The following is a 27595-nucleotide window of genomic DNA, read 5'->3' as shown; positions in this document are numbered from 1 at the left end:
AATTGATTTAATTAGTTTGTTTTATTAACATTTAAATATAAAAGAAAAAGATGTTCGAATAGTCTTGGGATTTCCGGTAGACTCAAGAGAAGATATCCTATATCCAAAAGGATAACATATCATATTGGTCTTAGGATTTTCTGTGTCTATAAATATAACACTAACCTGAACCCTAAAAATAGACTAAAAGAAAACCTCTCAACTCTTTTTACTCTCTCAATGTCTATTAATATAATAGTAAGCTGATCCCACATTTCGAACTCTCGACCGGGAGACATAGCAAGGAAGATAGCGTGGTGTTGTCTCGTTGGGATTACACGAAGAAGAGTCTTCAAAGGTAAAATCCAACATTCTTCTCTGTTTTATATTTTTTTGTGTTTTAAATTTCGAAAGAAACTCAAGAATGCTTTCTACTGCTTCCACTTCAGGATTCACATCATTTAAGCTCGAAAGGGGAGATGGACAGAAGAACTGCCAGAAGTATTGTGGTTGTACTGCACGACTCTAAGAGGTTCCACTGGTGAAACTCCATCCGAACTAGCTTTCGGATTGGAGGCTGTGGTTCTAGTGGAGTTGGGCATTCCGACACAGAGGATCGAGAGTAAGATGTCTCAAATTCTAACTGTTAAAGCTAAAACTTCTTAACATGTCTCAAGTTCTTAATTAAATCTAAATCCTTGCTATACTTGGTATGACTCTGCATTTTAACAATTAAGATGTCTTAAATAATTTATAAGCTAAATTGTTGCCAAGACAAAGTAAAGGAAGTCCAAAAATCTTCATTCATTAAATTAATGGATCAAGGTGTATATGCCCTGACCTGGAGTTACATTGTAAGGTGATCGAAAATCGAGACGGCATGAAGGCTGAAAAAAGACCAAGGCATAAGCAGCTCAAGGCTCGTTCTATAATTTACTTTCAAGCTCGGATGCACTTGTTTGATCTTGAGAAGGCGGCACACTGCCCTATTGGGTAGTTTGAAGCTGGTCGCCCTCTTAGGAAGACCGCAACTCTAGAGACGGTCGAGCTTCTGCCTTAATATCTAAGAACGCAAGCTCTTCCTCCTTTAGATCAAACTCCAAGTTAGCATAAAAGGATCACACGGTCACCTAAGAGGCCATAGTCGCATCCTTTGAAAGAGCCAATCTATCAACATACCCAATTTTGAGCTTAGACACGTCGAGCTCAGGGACAGTCCTCAGAGTCGGCCTAGGGCAATTCTCATGACGAAGTCAGACAATGCTTTGACAAACTCATCAAACTCTAGAAGCTGCTTCAAGCCTTCTTCAACAAACTTGGCATCTTTCAGCTTCGCCTTCAGCTTCTTGGACTTGTATAGAGCCGAGCCAACTGTGGCCTCAAGGGTCTTCGCCTTTTCCAGTAGAACATTGTGCAAGTATACACCAATTGTGTAGCAAGTAATAAAAACATCACAAGGATTGACCAACTGATCGCTCAAGAAATAAGTAAAACAAACTGAGGATATTTCAAAGGTGAAGATATTTTAAGTATACACCTCTGTAAGGCCCCGTTCTTCAAAGCATCTTGTCTGCTTGTTACATCTCGTACCTTAAGTATCGCTAATCCTTTAATGAACAATCCGGTTGTGGTCCAACCAATAACCAGATGTCTCTCTCGGGCCAGTGAGAGGGTGGAGCCACTTGTTCAAGTCTCAGAGTCAGCACTTAAGAAACATTCACCTACTTAACCTAAAGTTGGGAAGGAGTGATGTAACGCCCCGGAACTTTTTACACTATTCTAGGTAACGTTATTCATTTTCCCCTGTCAAATATCATTTTCTAAATTCGAGATAAACAATTCCCTGTGAACAAGTTATAAAACATAGTTCCAACTCAATTTGATACATCAAACTATAACAAAAATAAAACATCAATTCTATAAACTATCATTCAAGCGTCCTCCGTGGACAACACCACCAGGCAACATCCATTATTCCTACTAAACGATTTCAATGAACGAAAGAAAATGAAAGAAACACTTATTCCGAGTCAAGTTTAAACAATAGGTGGGATCTCCCCTCAATTCACTTAGAACAAAAAGGTTTATTGCCAAAACAATCATGCAGAAACCATCTAATCCTAAACTAGGCAAATATCACTACGTAGCCTATGGTCCTCTCCTGTCATGTCTCCTCCACGTCATCGCCCTGGTCGCCAATGAACTTTCCGCCTGAAAACAGCAATTGTAGAGGGGGGGTGAGTATATCAAATATACTCCGTAAGTAGCCCTCACCAAACACACACAAACATCATGCTCAAAAACCATAAAGAAAACATACATCGTCATGCTCAAAACCATAAGGACAACATACATCGTCATGCTCTATCATTACAGTATGCGAACAACTATAGACATGCTCTACAATGACGTTATACATTCAACCTTAAACATGCTCTATAAGACCCGATGCTAGCCACACTCATATACAAATCAACTACAATCCACATGGCACCCTAGCACTTCAAGCAACTCTAAGTTCATCTCATCCATCCAAGCTTTCCAAGACCATTCTGTTGGTAGTGTCGGCCCCTGACCATTTATACCCAGAGCCCCGACACTAGTGCATTGACCCTCGACCATTTATACCCGAGGCCTCGATGTCTTTTCAACTATTGGCGTATTGGTCCTTGGCCTCCAAGCAACTCTTAGCCTATCACACATTGTTAGTCCTCCAAGTCTAACTCCTTGAATCGTATCGACCCTTGCCATTTATCGCCAAGGCCTGAACTGTGTATCGACCCTCGACCATTTGTACCCAAGGCTTCGATGTCTTACAATCTATTAGCCCTTGACCATTTATACCCAAGGCCCCAATAGTTCTCCTTTCGAAAGACTCCTCGCATCGACCCTCGACCATTTATACCTGAGGCCTCGACGCTCATCTTTATCCAATATTGGCGTATCGACCCCCGACCATTTATACCCGAGGCCTCGATACCCAATTAGTGACGTATCAGCCCCCGACCATTTGTACCCGAGGCCTTGACGCTCACCTATTCACTTCATGACTTCCAAAACTCCACATATCATTTCTAGCCTCCACCCAAGATTCCAGTACTAATTCCCTAATAACACCAACCACCACAACGCTCATTAACAACACTACCACTAGTATGATTTCAATGCATCTTTCAGCTCACCAACACAATTCAGCATGCTTCCACAACATAAACATCATTCTAATAGCAGAACAATAAACCAAACATGTTTTCACAACATATCCATTCTTAACAACAGCGCCACAGTGAGTTCAGTCATAACAGAGCATAGTCAATAATGTTTAAACGACAGAAGTCCAATACAATTCATCCAAGAACTCATTATCCAACATCCGTAATCATTAAGCATTGCTAGATTTAATAAACTCATAAGACATGCCAAACACTTCATACAGATTTCAGACAACAAACATCCCCACAATAATTTCATTTTTAACCACACCTGTAGGCGCGCGTAGGTGGGTTCTCCCCTATTTTCGGGCTGCTAAACGTGGGTCTAAGCACGAGCATCAACGCTCGCACCCGCCCCCGTGCTACTTACCAACACTTGTCCTAAAGCTCCTAAGCTCTTTGCACACTTCCTACTACAAAAGAGCACGATCTCGAGGTTAGTAACCAATTAGAGGCACTTAAATATAATTGAATTCGAGTTTAGGTGAGTCGTTACCTACTAACTTACACTAAAACCACTTGAACTCGAAGTGGGTCAACGCCGAATCGATGCCGAGGGAGGTGGGTATTGCAAATCAGCTTCGAACGGTTGTGGGTCAACGCCAAAACGTGTCGAAACAAAGAAATTGTCGTGAATTGCTGCTGCTCGGGGTGCTGGCCATGGGGTTCGAGGTCGTCGGTCGGGAAAACGCACCGCTGGTCGTTGGAGAACGCCATGTTTTGTACCTGCCACGCTGGAACTGTTCAACACGAGCTGCTGGAGAACTGAAATCGCGGATCTGAGGGCTGCCACCGGTTCAAAGACGCGCTGATGCTTGTGGGTTCGTAGGATGATGCCGTGGAGCGTCGAAGACTCGTCGGAACGGAGAGGTCGCCGCGACTTTCACCGTCGAGGCTGGGTGGAGTCGCGCCGCCGTCGTGCTGTTTGTGGAGGGACGCCGCGCTGCCGTGGTTCGTCGCCGGAGAAACTCGATGCCGACCGGAGAAGAAGAAGAAGAGAGTGGGTGGGGGTGGCTGGCCGATTTCAACAAGAGGAGGGAATGGTGGTCGGCTAGGGCTAAAGGAAGGGGGAAGAAGAAGAAGAAAGGAAAAGAAAAGAAAAGAAATAAAAGAAATAAAAACAAAATGATAAATTTTTGGGTTTTATTTTTCTTTTAATTTGTTTTAAAACCCTAAGCCCAATCCCCAAATCTCAATTGAAGCCCAAAATTTCACTTTAGAAATCAAATAAACCCACAACCATCCAAAATAACATAATTAACTTAAACTCTAAAAGCCAAGAATAATAATCTAGTAAGTAGAAATTTGGAGTCCCAAAACCATGGATTTAAGATTTAAATAAACGTCTCCTACACTGATCGAGAACTTAAGTTATCCTAATCCAATAGAATTAAACTAAATTCTAATTTACCCGACATCAGAACTCCAAAATTATAAAATCCAAGAATTAAAATTATAAGCTTCGGCAAAATCCAGAGGTATTAATGATATCTTAAAATAAACGTACCCAAGAACGCGGGGCATTACAAGTGAATTCAATCTTGTGTAGTTATGTTCTCAGCTCCCCACTCCAAGGATATTTCAAAGGTGAAGATATTTCAAGTATACACCTCTGTAAGGCCCCGTTCTTCAAAGCATCTTGTCCGCTTGTTACATCTCGTACCTTAAGTATCGCTAATCATTTAATGAACAATCCGATTATGGTCCAACCAATAACCGGATGTCTCTCTCGGGCCAGTGAGAGGGTGGGGCCCCTTGTTCAAGTCTCAGAGTCAACACTTAAGAAAACATTTGTCTACTTACGCTAAAGTTGGGAAGGAGTGAATTCCATCTTGTGTAGTTATGTTCTCAGCTACCCACTCGGTCTCATGTCCAAAATGGTAGGACTATTGAGTCAGCTACTCAGGCCACTCTCACCCATACAAATCAAAGGACGAGCCCTAACCAGCTTGAGTCCATAACTAAAAGAAGTTGAAAGAAAAATACATGTGGTGGATGATGTGGACTTGGACCAATAACAAGGAATATATGGCAAACTGAAAATTTCAATTTAAAAATAAAAGATAATTCAAGTGAAAAGTAAAGAACAAAATAAAAAGAACGAGGGGAAAAGAAAGAAGTGAAATGAAACTCAAGAAGAGAAGTTAAATTTAAAAAAAAATTAAAAGGAAAAAACAAAAAGGAAATGTTACGTTGGTGATTAAAAAAATAAATAAAAAAGAAAGAAGGTGTCAGGCGACACGTGGCAGTGGGAAGTTTGAATTTTTAAAATAAAAATATATTATATATTATTGTTATATTATTATTATTATTATTGCTATAGTTTATTCTTCATGTTCATTGTGAATATTTACGTTAGAACTAATTAAAATGCTTGAAATATATGTCTAATTTATGGAATAATTTGTGTTGATATTATTTATTCATAACATGTTTACTTATTTGTTTAAGTTGGGTCTACCATAGTAAAAATTTATAAAGTTTCATTAAACCTTATTCATCCCCCTCTAGGGTTGTCATATCGATCCAACAATTACAGCTAAAGATTAATTATTTAGCAGTCTGGTGTTGTACAAACTCATTGTTTTACAAAGTCATTTCTAACTATTACAAAGTGGACCTATCCATAGTGTTACCAAGATAAGGTACCGAACCTTACCCATATATTATAGACCCTTTGGGTTATTACTGGAACATTATTATCCATCTGTATATGAATATTTATTCTATATATATATATATATTGTCTATCAAATATATGAAGGGATGTGAATCCAGGAGCGGAAGCGGACCGTTGTTCGTGATATTTGGGAAATAAAATCAAAAAATTCAAGATGAAAATACAGAGGAAAACCATTACCTTTGAACAACTTTTCTTCAACAGTTTCCACTCGAACAGCACCACCAAATCTTCCTTGCTATCCTCTTGGGTTTCGAGAACACGCTTGTGGGAGCGTTTCGTTTGGAATGTGAGGGAGAGTTGAGGGAGAGAGCTTGATTGAGAGAATTCCAGGGAGTTCTTCGTTGGGGCCTTTTTTCTATTGCAGAACACATCTGCAAAAAAATTGATATGACGTGGGGATAACTCCCAACTCCCCTGCAATTAAGCAGGGGAGTGTTAATATTAATATTATTATTAACATTAATATTAATAATTAATATATATATATAATTAATTAATTATTAATCAAATTAATAATTAATTAATATGTATATATATCAAATAAATAATTAACCCTTAATTATTTATCACATAAATATAATCATATTCTATTGCATTTCTCTCGTATAACCTATAGTTCGAATGTATATCTTATGCACATTAGTTTTAACCTATAGTCTTAATATGAATCTTATTCATATTAATTTTATTTGAATCTCATTCAAATAATTTCTCTCATAATATATAGTTTTAATTTAGAATTAACCATATATTATAATGTATCAATATACATATAATCCTTTAAGAAATTTGAACAGTTCAAATTCTTCCAAAAACTTGATCCTCGTTTTACCCGTTGTGAGTTAGCAAGGGGATCTAATGGACCTACAGATCCGAAGCTCCAACGATACGAGATTATTCAGTCAAACTCATTGACCGAGTTAATCAACATTCCTTAACTACGGGTCACTCCACTAAAGACACGCAGTTGCACTCTTCTCACTGCAGAATGTTTTCGTGTCCATGGATATACGACCATTAATGACGAGGCAATCCTTCACGAGTGCTTGTAACTCAAGTTGGGTCAAATTACCGTTTTACCCCTAAGTTACATCTTACTCCTTAAATACCACTGCTCCTCTAATGAACAACCCGGTTATGGTTCGACCAATAACCGGAAGTCCCTCTCGGGCTAATAAGAGGGTGTGACCCCTTGTTCAAGTCCCGGAGTCAGCATTTAAGGGAACACTCATCTACTCCCCTAAAGTCGGAGATGAGTGAATTCCTTCTTGTGAACTTATGTTCCTAGCTCCCCACTCGGTCTCGTCCTCAAAATGGTAGGAATATTGAGTCGGCATCTCGGGCCACTCTCACCCATACAGATCAAAGGACGAGCCCTCATATTTACCAGGCGGAGTCATCGTTCTCCACGAAACATGTTTGCAAAACAAGTAAATCATATTTACCTTCGTTAGCTTTCTTCTTTTCGGCCAAGTACTTTGGGCAGTTGCGCTTCCAATGCCCGTCCATATTGCAGTGGAAACACTTTCCTTTCTCTGCAAGTTTGGCCTTACCTTTCTTGGCAGCAGCAGCAGAGGAGTCAGGTCTAGACCCCTTACCAGCAGCCTACTTCTTCTTAAAAGTCTTACTTCCAGAAGAAGAGGGCGCAGACTTGGTTCCAGAGGACGAACCTCGGTTGAACCTTTTTGAGGTGGCAACGTTTGCCTCCCCTTCTTGTCCCTTACTTTTCATAAGAGACTGGTAGGTCTGCAGCTCGTTTAAGAGCATGGTAAGAGTGTACTCCAGCTTATTCATAACCGCATTGCTGCGGAATGACAGGAAACTCTTTGGAAGAGATTCCAGAATGAAGCTGACCTGACTCTGCTCGTCTATGACGGCCCCGTTCGACTCAACCACGTTGAAGTGGACCATTAGGTTGAGAACGTGTTCTTGCACTGAGGAACCCTCCTTCATGCGGGAGTTGTAAACGAACTTAAGGGCTTCATGTCGAGCCTGTGAGGACGGTTGTCCAAACATGCTCTGCAGCGAGTCCATGATCTCCTTAGCGGTGACCGTGTCCTTGTGCTTCTTGGCAAGCACATCAGATATGCTCGCCAGGATGTAGACCTTGGCCTTGTCATTGGCCTTGATCCACCTATCATAGGCGTTGCGCACCGCCACAGTGGCGTTAGGCGCAGGAGCTTGAGGACAATCCTCTTGCAAAACGAACCTAAGATCATCTATCACGAGAATAGTGTTTAGATTCGATTTCAATTGTTTGTAATTCTCGTCGTTAAGTTTTTTAGCGACTAGGAGTGCAATAATGGAAGCATACATGCTGAAAGTAAAAACAACCTATATCAGTTTCATGCATTAACCTTTAAACCCAATCAAATTTTAGCAAAAGTAATTAAGCACCCTAACAAAATTGTTTAGCAACGATGCTTCAGTGATTTAGAGCAACAACTATCGTAGGGCAAACAGGTACTCCTTCACTCAATTGAGACTTTCTCAACTAAATTTTATACCAGAATAACTCTTATTCCTATAAACTTTAGTCATCGTTTATTTGGTCAGGAAATTGCTAACTAACTTAACAACTCCCCGTAAGTGTGACCCGTCATTTTCGGACCTCAGAGATCCACCGCAATAATCCCGCCGTAGGGAAGGAAAATATTGGAGCAAAACCTAAGAGACCCTTATCCATTTCTGGAGTTTGCCTTGGTTTTGATTCCATACAATGAACCCTCCATATAGGGATGGTCGCTCCAGGACGACACGCAGGTCATGTATGAAACCTCACGGTGCAAACCAACGGCGGAGACTGCAGGATGTGTTGGCACACGTCCTTCTCCCACTTACTATGAATACTATCTCCATTCACCTCGATATTGAACCATGCAAACACCTTCCCTAAGAAATTAAATAATACAAAAAAGAGAAAATGTCTGCAACCGCCCTCGAACTGCGAATCGGAACCACGGAAACGCGTCAAAAAACACATCGAGACAGTGTCTCGGCGCTTAAGGGCAACGCCATGGCGCTGCTGCAGCAAAATGCCGCAGCAGCAGCGCCGCAGCGCTACAGTGCAGCGCCGTGGCGTTGTGTGCTGTCCCTGCAGTGCCATGGCGCTGCTTCGTAGCGCCACAACGCTGTCTGCGCAGTCTGCTTCATCTTCTTCGCTGTTTTCTGCAATTTATTGCCAAATCCGACGCCACGAACAACTTTCGAGCGACCCGGACTTATAGACTCAATGCAGAAACAATATGCCCAAAACATCGGGCCCTTACATGATCAAATCAAGAAGAAAAACGCTATCTAAATGCCAAAAACCGGAAAACGCTATATATATAATAATTAATATATATATATATAATTAATTAATTAATCATATTAATTAATAAATGTTAATTAATTATTAATCTAATTAATAATTAATTAATATGTATATATATCAAATAAATAATTGACCCATAATTATTTATCACATAAATAGAATCATATTCTATTGCATTTCTCTCGTATAACCTATAGTTCGAATGTATATCTTATGCACATTATTTTTAACCTATACTCTTAATATGAATCTTATTCATATTAATTTTATTTGAATCTCATTCAAATAATTTCTCTAATAATATATAGTTTTAATTTAGAATTAACTATATATTATAATATATCAATATACATATAATCCCTTAAGAAATTTGAACAGTTCAAATTCTTCCAAAAACTTAATCCTCGTTTTACCCATTATGAGCTAGCAAGAGGACCTAATGGACCTACAGATCCGAAACTCAAACGATACGAGATTAATCGGTCAAACTCATTGACCGAGTTAATCAACATTCGTTAACTACGGGTCACTCGACTAAAGACCTGCAGTTGCGCTCTTCTCACTGCAGAATATTTTCGTGTCCATCGATATACCACCATTAATGACGAGTCAATCCTTCACGAGTGCTCGAAACTCAAGTTGGGTCAAATTACCATTTTACCCCTGAGTTACATCTTACTCCTTAAATACCACTACTCCTCTAATGAACAACCCGGTTATGGTCCGACCAATAACCGGAAGTCCCTCTCGGGCCAATGAGAGGGTGGGGCCCCTTGTTAAAGTCCCGGAGTCAGCATTTAAGGGAACACTCATCTACTCCCCTAAAGTCGGAGAGGAGTGAATTCCATTTTGTGAAGTTATGTTCCCAGCTCCCCACTCGGTCTCGTCCCCAAAATGGTAGGAATATTGAGTCGGCATCTCGGGCCACTCTCACCCATACAGATCAAAGGACAAGCCCTCACGGACAGGAGTCCATAACTCATTCAGGATTGAGAATGAGTTGTCTGGTCATCCTAAGAAACAACAATCTATTAGTTAACGGTGTTACATCTAAAGATTGGCGATTTCGTGGTCTGGTCTTATACAAACTCATTGTATAGGATACCCTCACTCGCATGTCTCCACACGAACGACCTGGATCGAGTCGTCTATAGCCTTTACAGAGTGGGCCGTATCCATAGTGTTGCCAGGATAAGGTACCCAGCCTTATCCATATACTATAGACCCTTTAGGTTATTCACGGGACATTATCCATTTGTATATAAGGGTATATCAAATATATATCTCGTATATCAGGGGTATATCAAATATATACCCAGTACAGATACTGTCTCGGGTACACTACAATAACCTCGGATGTTTAGTTTATTGGATTTTGGACAATGCAATGCTATGAATTCAACAACAAATTTATTGAATAAAACTTTATCGAATATACATTTGTTTTTACAAAATACAAACTATGAGTTTAGGGCAACACACCCAACAATATATATGTTGTATATCAAATATATTCGTTGTATATTAAATATATACTGTATATCTATTATATACTATTCCAGTTACATGATATAACTTTGGATGTTAGTTTATTGGATTTAGGTTAATGCAATTCTAAAAGAAACACCAACAACAACTTGATTGAATAACTATTTGCTGTTTTATGTTTACTAACCACGAGTTTAGGGCATAAAACCCAACACCCCCGGCTTCCTGGCTCAATCTTGAGAGCTCCTGCTCACTTATCAGCATTAGAAGTAACGATGATGCTTGGCTTGCATTCAATTTTGAATTAGAGGCAGGGTGCTTTCTCCTCACTTTGTTAACATAAACTGACACCATCGCTGCAAGAAAACGAAACTTAGTTAAAAGAAGACACCAAAGAAAAGAAGATCGACCAGAACGACCATATCAAGCTCTGTTAGTCGAGGACTCGGAGGTTGCGATCGAGGACTTGGAACGTGATAAGGGAACTCAACGAAGCCCGCCGCAAAAAGAAGGCTGTCTGCCACTAGCGTGTTAATGTGCATTCCTGTGGTTCTTAAAGTTAAGCTAAGCTTTGGTGCTCTGCTCGGTGAGCTCTTGTATAGGCCTTGGGGATACTGCGAAAGATAGAAATGGTTAAATACACGTTTAAATGGACGAACATAAAACTAAAGCCAGATTAACCCGATGATCTACATGGAACCTAATAAAATGGCTCTTCTAACTCGTCTAGAGCGAGCTAATCCCCATAAGCGTAGAACCACTTATCCTTCCACTTCTTTACAGATGAATGACCCTTAACCACTGTGTCCAAGATCTTCCGAGCACACAGGTAGAATCAGTCCCCTCTCCTTGGTGCCTTTTTCACCTTGAAACAGACGAGCGGTTGGTCGGTATTTAAAGGTATGGGGCCATCCTCCTCCTCAAATTCTAACTGCCATAATACCCCAAGACCGAACAAAATGCCCCACCTATTTGGAGCAAGCTGAGCTTGGGCATTGTTTCTTTAGCTCATAAACTCGTTACCAAAAGGGTGAAGAGGAAACCTAAATCCAAATTCAAACATCTTCATATACAGAGTCACGCACCCTACGGGTGGATTATGCTCGGTCTCGCTCTCCTCGGGCATACGAAGGCCTAAATAAGTAAGATGTTGTATTGGGGCCTAAGCGAATCTAGATGGAACTCAAGCATTTCGGACCGACACCTCATCTTTCTCGTTGGTTCTCTCCCAAACCCTTTTCCATTGAAGAGGCGTCGCTATCTCTCACCCATACAAACTAGCCTCACCAGTTGGAGCACTCTCATAGGGGGAGTCTTCCCCTAACTCCCTATTGAGACGCTCAACAAGTCTATTCCCTGGAGAGCTACTATCCTCACCACGCTCCAACCTGCCCGAAGGTTCTATGCTTAACCAACTTGCAAAGTTGTTATTATGTAACTAAAGGACGAGCTACTATATACCGAGCTCGCCGCACTATATGTCATATCACTACAGCTAGACATATTAAAAGCAAATTTTGAGAGCGAGTAAAAAGGAACTGACGTAGAGAACTCCGAGCATGCAGGTCAAACTCAATGATTCAAGAAGCATGGGAAATGAGACAAAACACCTCAAGTATTTATACTACCATCTAAACACATCCAAGCCATACACGTGTAAAGAAGTCAACAGTAAATATTAGAAGCTGGGCGAGAAGTCAGAGGTAAGCCATTTGTTTCATGCCATGAACGACCAGCTTTACTTAGCCAAATACTAGGTGCATAGATACAAACTCTGTATGACCAGCAGGTGCATCTCCGACAGAAATAGTAGAAACCTAACATGCTCAACCGCCAGTCGGATGCACTGTTGAACACCCAAACTATAATTCCACAGCATGTTCACAGATGATTTGTTTTGTTTAAACAATTTGATTGTTGTATATGAATTTCAAATATGGTTCTCTGTTATAACTAATTCAATTTTAAGTTAGTTGTTTGTTAGGAGGTCAAAATTATGTTATAGTCCAAAATTGACCAATGTGTAATTTTATTTCCATAAATCTATGAAGTTTCCTCTATTGAAAAATTAAAGTTTATAAAATGTGTTTGGGGAAGAGAATACCCTGGACACGTGGAGGACCACTATTGGTGCTCCAAGATGACTCATGAGTCCTGCCCAGCTCGGACCGCCAAGATCACCACCACTAGCGTTGACAGGTGCTAAGTATGAGGGCCGAGGTGGACCTGGCCAAGGTCCGATCTATCGGGAAGCTCGGTGGGGGCCGATGTGAGCTACTGTCAGCGGCGTGATTATCGGGTGTAACCGTCGGTCCCGAGATTACTGGGTGTAACCGACGGTCCCGAGATTACCGGGTGTAACCGCCGCGAGATTAGCTGGACTACCACCCATATGTAGAGGACCTCACTCCACGATCAGGTACGATGATTCTTTGACCTCGAACTACACTGGGAATCCGACCTATACTGACTTGATCGTCGGAGTGCTCGCCTTTTTGTGCAGGTCCGCCCAAGTGTTCAGATCGGTCCGGAGACCGAGTTCGAGCTGTAATAAGAAATACACTGTTGTGCATATCCTTGCATAAACATTTGGCGCCGTCTGTGGGGACTCGACAATCTAAGTCATCCCAATTCTGTTAAACCAACACGCGAGCGAAAATGGTTCAACCAGCAAACTCGACCAATACGGCAGATCGAAGGACTCTAGCTGCCAGCGATGCCCACCAGCGGCAGGTCGGAGCAGCAGTGGTAGAGGGGCAAGGTCATGACGACCTAGCAACAGAACCCCTCCGCAGGTCGGCACGAATCACCGCGCCTGTTCTACCACCTGCGCACCTAAGGACATCCAAGGCCACCCGTGGCCGAGGTGGGACCATTGAGAAGGGCTCTCGGGGTCTAGCCCCGGCTCCAACAAGTGAAAACTTTGACGCACTCCAGAGAGAAATGGAGGCAATGCGCACACAAATGCGGTCCATGGAGGAAATGTATAACGAAATGATACTAGCTGCAGGCGCAGGGTCCCGATCTGAAAATCGAGTGACGCGCATTGACATACGCGAGCAAAGGGGTTCCCACCTCGGCCCAATCGAGGAGGAACATCCCGAAGACAACGAGAGCGAGGGACACACTCGCCAGAGGGGAGACCTCCATGAGCATCTCAACAGAAAGAGAGGCTCATCTCTCCGAAAAGGACAGACACCATCCCGCTCACACAGGAGCTCCAACCAGCAGGCTGAATCCTCTCACAACCCAGCAACTCCCGCAGGGGTGATCACAAGGGAGGAGTTCGACCAGCTGAGGGGCAAGCTCGATGCTCAGGTTGAGGCCTTAAAGGCCAAGTGTGAGCAGAAAGAAGGTCCACTGAACGATGGCGACCTGGGAGAATCGCCATTCACCTCGGACGTTTTGGAAGCACCGATCCCTCCGAAGTTCAAAGCTCCTACTATGAAACCTTATGATGGGTTGAAGGACCCTAACGATTATGTTGAGTTCTTTGAGGGCCTCATGGATTTTCAAGCGACATTAGACGCAATCAAATGCCGCGCCTTTCAGATCGCGCTTACTGGCAGCGCGCGTTTTTGGTATCGGAGACTGCCAGCCAGGTCGATCTCGACCTACTCTCAGCTGAGAAGGGAGTTCCTTGCCCAGTTCTCTTCTCGACACTATGACAAAAAGACAACGACCCATCTCGCCACCATCAGGCAAAAGGAAGGTGAGACGCTGCGGGAATATGTCACCAGGTTCCAGGAGGAACAATTGAAGGTCGCACACTGCTCCGATGACTCGGCCATGTGCTACTTTCTCACCGGTCTAGCCGACGAAGCCATCACGGTGAAGCTTGGAGAGGAGGCCCCAGCCACCTTCGTCGAAGTGCTGCAGAAGGCGAAGAAAGTCATCGATGGACAGGAGCTCCTCCGAACCAAAACCGACCGACCAGAACGAAAGATCGGCCGGGGCAGAAGCGGAAAAGATGAAAAGGCGGATCCCAAGTCCAAGGACAAGGGATCTTTCTCCAGTGGCCGAGCTGAGTTTCGAAGGGCGGAGAACGGACCCACCAGGAGCCGACCTTACGAACGTTTCACCCCGACCACGATTCCAATTTCCGAGATCCTAACGAACATCGAGGAGTCTGGAATGGAAAAACTACTCAAACGTCCTGAGAAGCTTCGGGGAGCCCTGGAGAGGCGCAGCAAGGACAAGTATTGCCGCTTCCATCGGGAGCACGGCCACAACACGTCGGACTGCTGGGAGTTGAAGCGCCAAATTGAGGATCTAATTCAAGATGGCTACTTCAAGAAATTTGTGGGAAAGCCCAGGACCAGCTCGACAGAGAAAAAGGAAGAGCGGAAGCGTTCGAGGACGCCGCCCCGGCGCACTGACCGACCTGCGGTCATCAATACCATTTTCGGAGGGCCAAGCGGGGGTCAGTCCGGACATAAAAGAAAGGAGTTAGCTCGTGCAGCCAGGCGCGAGGTGTGCATCATCAGGGAGCAGAGGCCGACCTGCCCAATCACCTTCGACAGTGCAAACCTGGAGGAGGTCCACCTGCCCCACAATGATGCACTTGTGATCGCTCCCTTGATTGATCATGTGGTGGTCAGAAGAGTGCTGGTAGACGGAGGCGCATCTGCTAATTGGTTATCCCAGAGGGTTGCATCGACTTGCCGGTCACATTTGGGCAGGACCAAACACAGGTCACCCAAATGGCTGAGTTCGTGGTGATTGACGGTAGATCGGCTTATAACGCCATCTTTGGGAGACCCATCATCCACTCATTTCGGGCCATTCCCTTGACACTTCATCAAGTTTCGAAGTATTCCACCCCCAATGGCGTGGGCACGGTCCGAGGAGAACAGACCACTTCGAGGGAGTGCTGTGCCTCCGCACTCAAAGGCTCATCGGTCTGCGCCCTCGAAACTCTCGCCAGCGGGGATGGGACGCTCGAGTTCGAGGCCGACCTGCCGAGGAAGGAGTTTGCCGCACCCACTGAGGAGCTCGAGCTTCTTCCTCTGCTTAGTCCCGAGAAACAGGTAAGCATAGGAACTAAGCTGGGGACCACCGACAGAGAGGAGCTAATCCACTTCCTCAGATCCAACTCGGATGTCTTTGCGTGGTCTCATGAGGACATGCCTGGCATTGACCCGAAGATTATGACGCATCACCTTAGCATAGATCCGTCATTCCGACCTGTAAAACAAAAAAGAAAACCTATAAACAAGGAGAGGAGTAATGTAATTGTTGAGGAAGTTAACAAACTTTTGAAAGCTGAATACATAAGAGAAATTTCGTATCCCGAGTGGCTCTCCAATGTTGTATTAGTTAAAAAATCTATCGGAAAGTGGAGAATGTGCGTAGATTTTACGAACTTAAATACGGCATGCCCGAAAGATTGCTTCCCACTGCCGAGGATTGATCAGCTCGTGGACGCCACAGCCGGGCACGAACTGCTCACCTTCATGGACGCCTACTCTGGGTACAACCAAATCAAGATGCATGTCCCAGATCAAGATCATACCGCATTCATAACAGACCAAAGTCTGTACTGTTACAAGGTTATGCCCTTCGGTTTAAAGAACGCAGGAGCGACCTACTAGAGAATAGTGAACAAAATGTTCGCCAAGCAGATCGGCCGGAATATGGAAGTGTATGTGGACGACATGCTCGTCAAGAGTAAGCAGTCTAAGTCGCATCTTTTCGATCTGACCGAAGCCTTCGAGGTTCTAAGGACATATCAAATGAAGCTTAACCCAGCTAAATGTGCCTTTGGAGTCTCTTCGGGAAAATTCCTTGGCTTCATGGTGAACCACTGGGGGATCGAGGCCAACCCCGAAAAGATTAAAGCCGTGCTCGAGATGAAGGCACCCAAAACGCTGAAACAGCTTCAGTGCCTCAACGGCAGGATTGCAGCCCTGAACCGGTTTGTTTCAAGATCGACAGATAAGTGCCTTCCTTTCTTCAAAGTCCTACGAAAGAAAGGGCCGTTTGAATGGATAGCGGAGTGCGAACAAGCATTTCAGCAATTGAAGAGCTACCTCTGCTTGGCACCTTTGCTCGCCAAGCCCCTGCCAGGGGACAAGCTCCAGTTGTACTTAGCAGTGTCTGACAGTGCCGTCAGCTCGGCCCTAATCAGGCAAGAGGAAGCGCGGCAAAACCCGGTCTACTACACCAGCAAGGCTATGACCGAAGCCGAGACCAAATACCCTCAGATGGAAAAGTTGGCTCTCGCTTTAGTCACCTCGGTTCGACGGCTTAGACCATACTTCCAAGCCCATACTGTGGTGATGCTCACTAACTTGCCCCTAAAAAACATCTTCCATAAGCCAGAAGCTTCTGGACGCCTGATGAAGTGGGCAATGAAGCTAAGTGAGTACGACATCCAGTTCGAACCCAGAGCTGCGTTGAAAGGGCAAGTAGTGGCAGACTTCATAGCCAAGCTCACACCACTTTCCGAGCTGGGCGAGTCCGACCTACCGTGGACAATCTATGTCGACGGATCCTTCAATGAGAAGGGGTGCGGGGCCGGGGTCCTCTTGCTTGGACCAGGAGGCGAGCGATTTGAGTATGCCTTGAGGTTCGGCTTCCGGACTTCCAATAACGAGGCTGAGTATGAAGCATTTATTGTCGGTCTACGAATCGCCAGAGCATTGGGGGCCTCTTGTGTTAAGATCTTCAGCGACTCCCAGCTGGTTGTGAGCCAGATCACGGAAGAGTACCAAGCCAGGGACTCCCGAATGGAGAAGTATTTGGGTAAGGTCAGATCGTACCTCGCCCAATTTCGAACTTACGAGGTAAGCCGGGTTCCCCGAGCAGAAAATTCTAATGCTGACGCCTTGGCCAAGTTAGCATAAACGTACGAGACCAACCTGGCCAGGTCGGTCCCCGTCGAGATCTTAGATAATCCCTCGATCTCGGAGCCAGATCTGATAGAGATCGACGCTCCAGAGCCCTCATGGATGGACCCGATTGTGGACTTCATTAGGGGCAATTCACTACAAGACCCCAAGGAGCGCAAAAAGTTGGCAAGGCAAGCAGCTCGGTTCATGGTCCGAGGTGGAGCGTTGTACCGACGCGGCTTTTCCCTGGCTCTATTGAGATGCCTAACCCCTGAAGAGGGCCTATACGTCCTCAGAGAAATCCACGAAGAAGTGTGCGGCAATCACTCAGGCGCCCGGTCGCTGTCAGCCAAAGTGATCCGATAAGGATACTATTGGCCGACCCTCAGCCAGGACGCCAAGAAGTTCGTTAGAGCTTGCGACAATTGCCAACGCTACGTAAACATAATCCACCAACCTCCCGAGCTGTTCACCCCCATCTCGGCCCCGTGGCCATTCGCACAGTGAGGGGTAGATATCATTGGTCCTTTCCCTTTGGGCAAAGGCCAGACCAAGTTCGCTGTGGTTGCTGTGGACTACTTCACAAAGTGGCCCGAGGCCGAGGCACTCTCCCACATAACGGAATCCAGAGTCACGTCCTTTGTATGGACAAATATCATATGTTGCTTTGGTATACCGAAGGCCATTGTGACAGATAATGGGAAGCAGTTTGACAACGCAAAGTTCAAAAACTTTTGCAGCAAGCTTGGCATAAGTCACCTTAGCTCGTCTCCCGCACATCCGCAAGCAAATGGGCAGGTGGAGGCAGTCAACAAGATCATCAAGCGAGGCATCAAACTTAGACTGGACTCCAAGAAAGGCAGGTGGGCCGAGGAGCTACCAGAGGTTCTATGGTCATACCGGACCACCCAAAGAGAATCGACGGGTGAGACCCCGTTCTCCCTGGCCTTTGGCTCCGAAGCTGTAAACCCGGTTGAGATCGGCATGCCATCTGACAGAGTAGAACATTACGAGCCTACAGCAAATGAGGAAGAGCTGCTCCTCAACCTCGACTTATTGGAAGAAAGAAGAGCAATGACCCAACTACGCCTGACGGAATATCAGGGCAGAATGGCCAGACACTACAACGCCCGCGTTCGACCTCGGACCTTCCAAGTCGGACATCTGGTCTTAAGGAAGGTCCAAACCCATGTGGGTGCCCTTGACCCGGCCTGGGAGGGGCCATTTGTGGTCAAGGGAATAGTCCGACCTGGGACGTACATATTGGCCGATCTGAAAGGAGACGTCCTCGCGCACCCGTGGAACGCGGAGCACCTGAAGCGTTATTATCCTTGAAATGCCAAAATAGTTTTCAATGGATATGTAAAAACTGTTTCAAAAGAATTATGATTGGAATAAACGTGATGATTTAATTCCATGATTCCGAGTTTGACCAGAAATTAAATGGGGGCCACGGACTCCCACACGATCACATTCCAGCAGTCGGTTAAAATTCAATCCTCCAAAACCTAAGGGTACGAGGTGCGATTCCAAAACCGTTGGTGAACTTAAAATCCAAACCTTCAAGGCAAGAGGGCGATGTGAAAAGTTCAGAATGATCAAGCCTTTGAACCTGAGGGTACGAGGTGCGATATGAAGAACAGTTATGGACTTAGGGTTTTAGCCTTTTAACGTTTTTAAGTTAAAGGTGTGATGTTAAAAAGTCCAGAGTTGGTGCAATGCATTGAATACTAGACAGCGATTCGAGTTCAAAATTTCAAGTATTTTAATTAATGGCGCGACCTCAAAGGTACGAGGCGCGAGGTGAAATTGGCTTCAACATAAAGAAAAAACGAAGAAAGAAGGCAACAAAGTAAAAACAAATGAGAAGCCTCTTTATTGAATGGAAAGCAGAGCCAAGGCTTATAGACCTTGCAGCTCTGCTCTGACACTTACAAACAAAAGAAGAGAAGAAAGACAGAGAAAGGCCTCATGAAAGGTGATCGCCTAAGAGCTTGCTTGAGGAGCGCCCTCCTGAGCGGTGCCGACCTGATCCTCTTCGAGGTCGGAGTAGTCAGAGTCCAGATCTCTGACATACTTATCCACCAACGCTTGGGGGCCAGGGGTGCCGCTAGGCCCAGACGCCCACTGCTCAGCATACCTCTTCTTCAGACCACCGAGATCGATCTGAAGGTCAGGCATGTCGGAAGCAATGCCCTTCATGAGAAACTTGAAGCCCGCGTCAGATAAGTCTTTGGCAAATCCATCGAAGTCAGGATGTTGTCTGAACGATTCCTCCAATAGGGCTCCATTGCTGAGACGCTCCTTCACCGTCTTCAGCTCGGCAGTCGCATGCTTCAGCTCCTCCTCCTTCGCTTCAAGCGCCTGAAGCATGTCGTCCTTCTTCTTGAGGAGTTGGAACTTTTCCTTCTCCAAGCCCTTGGTGATAGCATGGGCAGCTCGGAGCTGGGCCTTGCGTCTGTCCTCTGCTTTTTTTAGCAGCTCGGCCTTGGCCTCCACCTCGGCCTTCAAAATTTCCACCTCAGAGTGAGCTTTTAGCAGCTCATCCTTCATGGTGGAAGAAGCAGCCTCCAAGGCAGCAGAGGACTCCTCTTTCTCCCTCGCTGCCAGAACTTCCCTCCCATCCAGCTCGACCTTTACAGCCAGAGCCGATTGAATGGAAGCAACAAACGCCTGAGAAAAAACACCAAGAAGAAAATTAGACCGAGCTACCTGTTAGGTAAATTGAGCAAAAATGAAGACACCAATCTTACCTCAGCGGCGTAGTCGATGGTCCTCTACAGGACGGACCCCAGGTCACTTACAAATTTGGACGCTCTTCTGAGGCAGCGGTCCAAACTTGCAGCCGAGATGCGGGACACCTGGTCCCTTACCCCAGAACTTGACGGCTCGACTCTGAACCGTGCTGTCACGTCGGACGTCCCGTCCATCCTGGCCTCAGGATCGTCCACCCGATCTGCGAAGCTCGCAGGCAAGGCCCCTCGAGCTCCGACCTCCAAGGGGGAGGTGGTCTTCTTCTTCTTCCTCCTTCGCTTCAGAGGGACCTCCTCCCTCACCTCCTCGCCCAAGGGCGAGACGTCCATCGCCTCGGTCTGACCCCTGGGGCGCTTCTCCCTCGAAGGACCCCCAGAAGACTCCAGCTCGATCACTGGGGCTGGATCTTCCGAGGCTGGCCCTGCCACAGCAGGAGTGGCAGGTTCTGAACTCTGGGCGGCCTCAAGAGCATGGGCTCGGCCCTTGGACTTGCGTTTCACGTTGCTTGCAAATCCGCAAACCATGGCTGCAAAACAAAAACAGGAGTCAACACAAAGTTAGAGGAAAAAGGGGGGGAGCAAGCTCAGCATACCAAGTTCGGAGTTCGGCCTTGAGTATACGTATTCTATGTTCGAATTTTTTTTCTTATATTAATCTCTTGCTTTCACGTCCATCTTAAAGATTGCACCGAGAAGTTAAAGAATGCCTTGTTTTTGGTTGGTGAGATTGGAGGGAATGATTACAATTATGCTCTATTCCAAGGCAAAACTATTAAAGAAGTTGAAGATATGGTGCCCAAGTTGTTCAAACTATAAAGGAAGCTGTCACCGTATGTTATTCTTCTTCTTTTTTATCGTATTTTATTTTATTTTGTTATGAAGTATATTGTCTTTTTCTTCCTACCTAAATTTATTGTTCTTCTTTTTCATAATTGTGTGTTTTGCAGAGAGTCATAAGTCATGGAGCTACTCGAGTTATTGTTCCAGGAAACTTTCCAATAGGTTGCCTACCAATCTATCTCACTGGATTTCAAACTAAGGATTCAACCGCTTCTGATGAGCTTCACTGTTTGAAAGATTTGAATGATTTAGCAAACTATCACAATAAGCATCTTAAACATGCCATTAGATCGTTGAGAAAAGAAAACCGAAATGTAAAGATTGTATATGGTGATTATTATAATGCACTCTTGTGGGTTCTACGACATGCTTCATTACTAGGTACGTTTCTTTATCGTGCGTTTTACACTATATGTTAATTTATGTAGAAAATATTATATATCTAATAAATTGGAACCATCTCTAATAGGGTTCGATGAAACATCTTGCAAAAGTCTTGTTGTGGGATTGGAGGTGATTATGATTTCAGCTTAATGCAAATGTGTGGACTTCCTGGAGTACCAGTTTGTCCAAATCCAGATGAAAGAATTAGTTGGGATGGAATTCATTTGACACAAAAGGCTTACAAGTTCATGGCATATTGGCTCATTCACAACATCTTTCCGAAGCTCCATTGCATAGTTTAAATTTGTTTTGTTTTCTAATATATTTTTCTTCTTTTAAGTTGATTAGCGAGTTAGACAAGTATTGTGTTTATTCGATTGATCATAGTATTCATGTTCTTTCTTCATCTCTCTTCTCGATTTCAAATGACGTTTGTGAACTATCCCAACTGAGTTTGTGATAACATTTATCGTTAGAAACATTTTAGGAGTGTCGTAACAACATACACAGTGCACGTCAAAGTAAAAAATGAGAGACTTCCTTGGAAATAAATAAAAAAATACAAAAATAATGATAACCACATAAACTACAAAAATATAAAAGCCAAATATAGCAGATTTTGCTCAACAATTTTTACGGGATTTTCTGCCCTTTTACTTTTGACAAAATTGCCATTCGATATATAATTAAATCGAAATTATTTTTTGATTTTAAAATAATTAAAACCAGATGGAAGATCATGAGTTTATAAGGGACGACCGTCAAATAAATTGTATAAAAGTTTTCAAAACAATCAAAACAATTTATTACAAAATACGTTTGATGATCGTTGAATTCATGGGTGTTGAGGTCATGCAATTCTATTTTTTTGACAATATTAATCTTGACCTTTTTAACAATGTATATCCGGACAAGAAAAAACAAAATTCTAACATCAATATTGTTGGATTAAATAGTTAATCTTTATTTAAAATGAATTTATTGTTGAGTGATTAAGTAATAATAGTCTTAAATTATTAACACACATGTAGGATTAGAATATTATATTTTAAATAATAATTTGAAAATTTTCAATTTCAAAAAGTTTTTTAATTGAATTTTAAAAAGAGAGTTAAAACACATAATATACAAAACTCCACCTTTAATTATAATTAATAATAGAATTTCGAAGCTTTCGAAATTTCAATGGTTACACAACTTTGTCTCTCTTTTACTTTTTCCTACAATAATTTTGTCTTCTCCATACTTATTCGATGTTTCTTCCTCCAACAATTTTCTTTTTTCAATATAAAACACATATACACAAACCGCGCAAATGTTTCGGAGTTACATTACGATTAAAGAATATACTTTAAAATCAATTTTGTTACTATTTTTGTTTTAAAAGTTGATGTGGGATTATAATTCTTTAATTTAATATTTACAAAATTTCTAATTAATTAGTATAAACTGATAAATTCATCATTAATTTTAATTTTGGCGTATGATCGAAAAAATTGGAAATACCAGGTGCATAGTGTCACGATCATACCTTTTTCACGTCCTTGTGGCTTGTTCGACCTCAGGAGAGGTTCTTTCTGCCTCGAACAAGAGCTTTGTTGTATGGGAAACCTTACTTGTCTAGAAAACACACGTCGATTATACCGCCATTTCAACTCTTTCGCAACTCTAGCTAGCCGAATTGATCTACTCTATGCAAGCCCTACGACTCAACCTTGCCTCTATACTAGGACAAGGTCCCCTGAACTCGATGTCGCAGTTCAATTCCAACAACCTTGTTTCTCAACCACTCGTGCGCGCGGTGGCGTGTGCCTGGCAGTGCGTGCGCGCGAGTGGCTTCTTCGTTTGGTGGGTCTTTCTTCAAGCTTCTCTTCATTGTTGGTGTAGGTGGCATTTTGGAGCATTGGGTTAACATCATCTCCTCCGTGAATTGGATTCGTCCTCGAATCAAGTTATTTACCTACATTCAAATGAAGCAAGTTAGTCGAATGATAAGTATCTATAGTAGGACTATTACCTTGATGAAGTTGGAAAACTTCATTCTCTTCCTTCTTCTCAAGGATCTCAAAGAACTTCCTTGTTGCTCTCCTTCTTCTTCAATTCTCCTCTCCAAGTGTGGCATGGCCTCGAGCATTGTCTCCTCAATATCCTGTAAAAGCTCAACATAAGTACTGAGCAAAGTATTTCTTCTTTCTTGAGTTAGGAGATCATTACCTTCAAGTAGGTATAGAAGAAGCAATTGTGTAGCACATAGAGCTCGCTCTATTTCATCTCTTATAGCCATGAGAGTCACGCCTGTCTCATTGTTTTCAGGGGCCTTTTCTTTCTTTTTAGTTTGAAGTTTAACATCTTCCTCCTTCTCGACCTCCAACCTTCTTTCTTCCAATTTTAGCTCATCAATACGTACTTCTTTTGGATAAAGAGGTACAAGTGTGATTTTCTTACCTTAATGCTCAAAATAATATTTTTTAAGAAAACCATCAAAACTCACCTTCTTGTCAAATTGCCCCGGTTTTCCTAGCAAGAAATGACCAGCATGATAGGTACAACATCACAAGTGACCTCGTCCCTTGTACCTATGTATATTAAATGGAACTCGAACTTGGCTCTTTCACATCCCCACTATTATTCAACCAGTGTAGGCTATAAGGTCGTGGGTGGGGTGTGGTGGCTAATTTCAACCTCTCTACTATATCCTTACTAGCAACATTAGTACGACTCCCACTATCAACGATAACACTAGATGGGGTGGAGTTTACTATGCACCTAGTATGGAATAGGTTCACTCTTTGTGCCTCTAAGGGTTCTTCCCTAAATTGCACATTGAGGTTCCTCCTCTTTTACTTCCTCTTCTTGACTACTTTCTTCTTTTCTCTCCTCAACCTCTAATTTCTCCTCTTCATCATCCGTGACTAGCTCTCCTTCATTAAGTATCATGGCTCTTTGATTAGGGCAATTTCAGCTTATGTGCCCTACTCCATGACAATTAAAACATTTAATCTCACTAGCTCTAGTCTTAGGAATTTCGGGTTGGGTTTTGGACTTCGATGTCTCTCCCTTTTGATAATTAACTTTCTGTTTTTGCTCTTGGGATTTACTCTCCACTTTTCTACTAGTGGTCTTAGGGGTAGGTTTGACACGCCTTTTAGCCCTTCTTTGGTTTTTCTTCTCTATTTTGACGGCGAGGTGTAGAAGTTCCTCCATGTCTTCATAGTGTTGCAAGTTAATTTTGTCAGCTATGTCCGGATTAATACAGATAAGAATTGAGCCATGGTGGTTTCATCATCTTCCTGTGGTTGCAAACGGCTCATCAACATGCCCATCTCTTTATAGTAGTCTTTAACTCCTTTGGTGCCTTGATAGAGCTTATTAAGTTTCCTTGAATTTGCTCTATGGTAGTGTGGTGGCACAAATCTTCTCTTCATGAGTTCCTTGAATTCGATCCAAGAATCTATGGTTCCTTCTTCTATGAGACATCTATTTATCCCACCAAGTTAGTGCATAAAATGACTGATTGTGAGAATTACCTTCTTGCCATCATCATAGTTATGGCATGCAAACACTAACTCAATTTCCTTCTCCCATTATTCGAACTCTTCAGGTGTAGACTTTCCATAGAAGGTTGGGATTTATAACTTGATGCTCCCAAGGTAGTTTTCCCTTCTTGGCCTTTCGCAGTTAGGTTGGTATCTTCCTCTCCCTTGGTCAATGTATGCTCTTCTTGGAGGACCTACATCAAAACGGTCTTCGTTAGCAAAATATTCATTTAAGGTACCTACCTCTTCTTCTTGGGAACCGTCAGATGCCTCTTGTGGACTCATTGATCTTCTTATGTGTGGCAATCTTTGTGGCATTTCCAATCCTTGAACTCGTGTGTTCATCATTTGTAAGGATTCGGTAAGATCTTCAAGTCGTTGTGTGAACCTTGCAAAGGTTTGGATTTGAGCTTCCTTAAGTCTTTCATTGCTCACATTGGCCTTGTCTCTTTCTCCTTGAGAATCTTAAGACTTTCCTCTTGTTGCCATCACTACACAAGTAAAGGTTAGTAATAATAAAGAAAATTCTCTCTTACTCCCTTACTTGACCTCTCGACTTCCTCTCCTTTGGTAGGGTGGATACTGGTGTGGATACCCTTTGGAGATGCTCACTTGATTGCTCGTGGCAAATCCGTCTTGGAACAAGTGAGTACAAGCCTACAAACAACTTATGCAAAAGTACTTTCTCTCTCTTTTTTTTTTTTTTTACTAAGGGGTCAATGGTATAGATGATACCAAAGACAAGAAAATAAATGGTAGAATGAAATATACCAAATGATATTTCAAGAAGAATGAAGCAAGATATAAACAAGGCAAGATAAAAGACAACCTTAAGGCTAATGCTTTTAGTTCTAAAGACTCAACAACAATATGCAAATTGATGTCAAAGCTTAAACAAATAAAACTATGCAATAAAAATCAATGAAATAAAGAATAAACTTTAAAAGATGTACAAATCCTACTCGTAGTGCAAACACACACAAAAAGTTTTCTTACCAATAAAATAGTAACCTTTGCTGCAAGTTGGGTGACTTTAGGTCAGAGGTGCGTGCGGTGTACGACTCAGATTGGCTTCAAACCAGTGACAAACTGAAGTACAATAAGTGTATTGAATGTATGTGGGCTGCGAAAAGGTTTGGAAATCATATGGAGGGGCTGCTCTCTCAAAGAAGTCTGGGGCTACAAAAAATAGGTTCTCTCTAGTGGCATAAAGGGCTAGACGGTTGTCCTCCTCCTTTCGGGCTGTCCAAAGTTGAAAAAATAATCCAATATTTTTAAATCAAAGAATAAACAATATTAGGATTACTTGCCAAAAATAAATCGATTTGGAATAGATGAGATATCCCAAAATTTTTCTCCAAAATCGTCGAGCTTCAAATATGGAAGGTTTTATACCTGGACACTGACTGGGCGTTTTGCTGAACGCACGCACTAAGCGTGGTAACAATTATATAGATGCAAGCGCACACCTGTCAGAGTAATATAAAATGGATGGAGTATCCAAGTATCGATCCTCAAGGACTTCTAAACAATTTCCAAACTCTGAAGTTTTAAAGAATAGTGAATGTTGAAATGAGTGATTCTTGTAAATGGGAAGTGGTCACAAATAATGGTTTGGATTTGGGATTTGGACTTATAATAATAAAACCTAGCCCGAATTACTTCAAGTTAGCCAACAAAGAATCAAGGACATGCTAAGGATAATATGCATTTTACTTTAGAAACTAACGACTACGCTTCTCACTTTACTTATGTCTAAGCAAGTTCAAAGTCCTAAGACATTCCCTAATATGTCTATTATGAGATATATCTTAGTTTAAGGATGGAAATAGTCGCAACCTCGGGTTAAGGTCCTATGTCTAGGCTACTTAAGCGGAACCCTTATGTCTAAGGCGCTCCTCTCCTCGGTTTAACCACTCAACAATGCAAATAAGCAACCTTTTCAGTATTGACTTGTTAAGACTTACAGTGGCCTTCTCTAAATCCTAACTTTTTGGGAAAACATGTTGAGCAATGAATGGAAAGTAAAACACTACTTCTTAGCAAACCCTTTTTAGACATAAAAGGCTAACTATCCATAACCGGGCTAGAGACGGGAATTTAGAAAGACATATTGAAGAAAATACAGCAAGTAAAATGGTTGAATGTGGAATGCATGTGTGAAAAACAAAAGTTAACTAACGGAGAGTTTTTATCGGGATTGAGAGCTTCGCCCTTCTCTTTCAAGCAAGGGGAGTGTCACGTGCTCTTTCCTCCAAAAACACAACTCTCTTAACTAAAAATAAAGTAAAGACAAAGAGAAGATAAGCAAAGTGCCAGATTTTTATATATTTGAATAAGTAGAAAATAACTAAGTACAAATGGAAACAAAACAAAGCTCAATAAAAGAATGTAAAGTGCTCGGAATTTAAAAACCAAAAGCAACTAATGAAAGCAACTCAAAAGTACTTAGAAAGCAACAAAGAAACACTAAAAATGATCAAGAGAAGGAAGCAAGGCTTGATGAATTTGGTGGAGAAGTTGCTGGAATTTATAGCTGTGCAGAATTGGTTAGGTAGGTCCTAAAACGAT

General features: G+C 42.8%; 1 long non-coding RNA gene and 1 pseudogene across 2 annotated transcripts; one reads left to right on the top strand and one right to left on the bottom strand.

The window, feature by feature from the left end:
- Positions 1–1872: 1872 nt before the first annotated feature.
- LOC148212907 (uncharacterized) lies at positions 1873–4299 on the bottom strand. 2 transcript variants are annotated; one of them, XR_015789183.1, is made up of 3 exons: positions 3688–4299; positions 3463–3604; positions 1873–2190 (listed from the first exon to the last, which is right to left on the bottom strand). It is a non-coding gene; the product is annotated as an uncharacterized LOC148212907 (long non-coding RNA). The 2 variants fall into 2 exon arrangements; XR_015789182.1 differs by having other exon boundaries at positions 3700–4299.
- A 4498-nt stretch (positions 4300–8797) lies between these two features.
- LOC148212906 (GDSL esterase/lipase At5g03980-like) lies at positions 8798–21790 on the top strand (annotated as a pseudogene).
- Positions 21791–27595: the final 5805 nt, after the last annotated feature.

Source organism: Momordica charantia (assembly GCF_013281855.1).
Source record: "Momordica charantia cultivar OHB3-1 chromosome 2 unlocalized genomic scaffold, Mcharantia_2.0 BLBB01000002.1, whole genome shotgun sequence".
Taxonomy (NCBI): Eukaryota; Viridiplantae; Streptophyta; class Magnoliopsida; order Cucurbitales; family Cucurbitaceae; genus Momordica; species Momordica charantia.
This window is presented reverse-complemented; position numbering and strand designations above follow the sequence as displayed.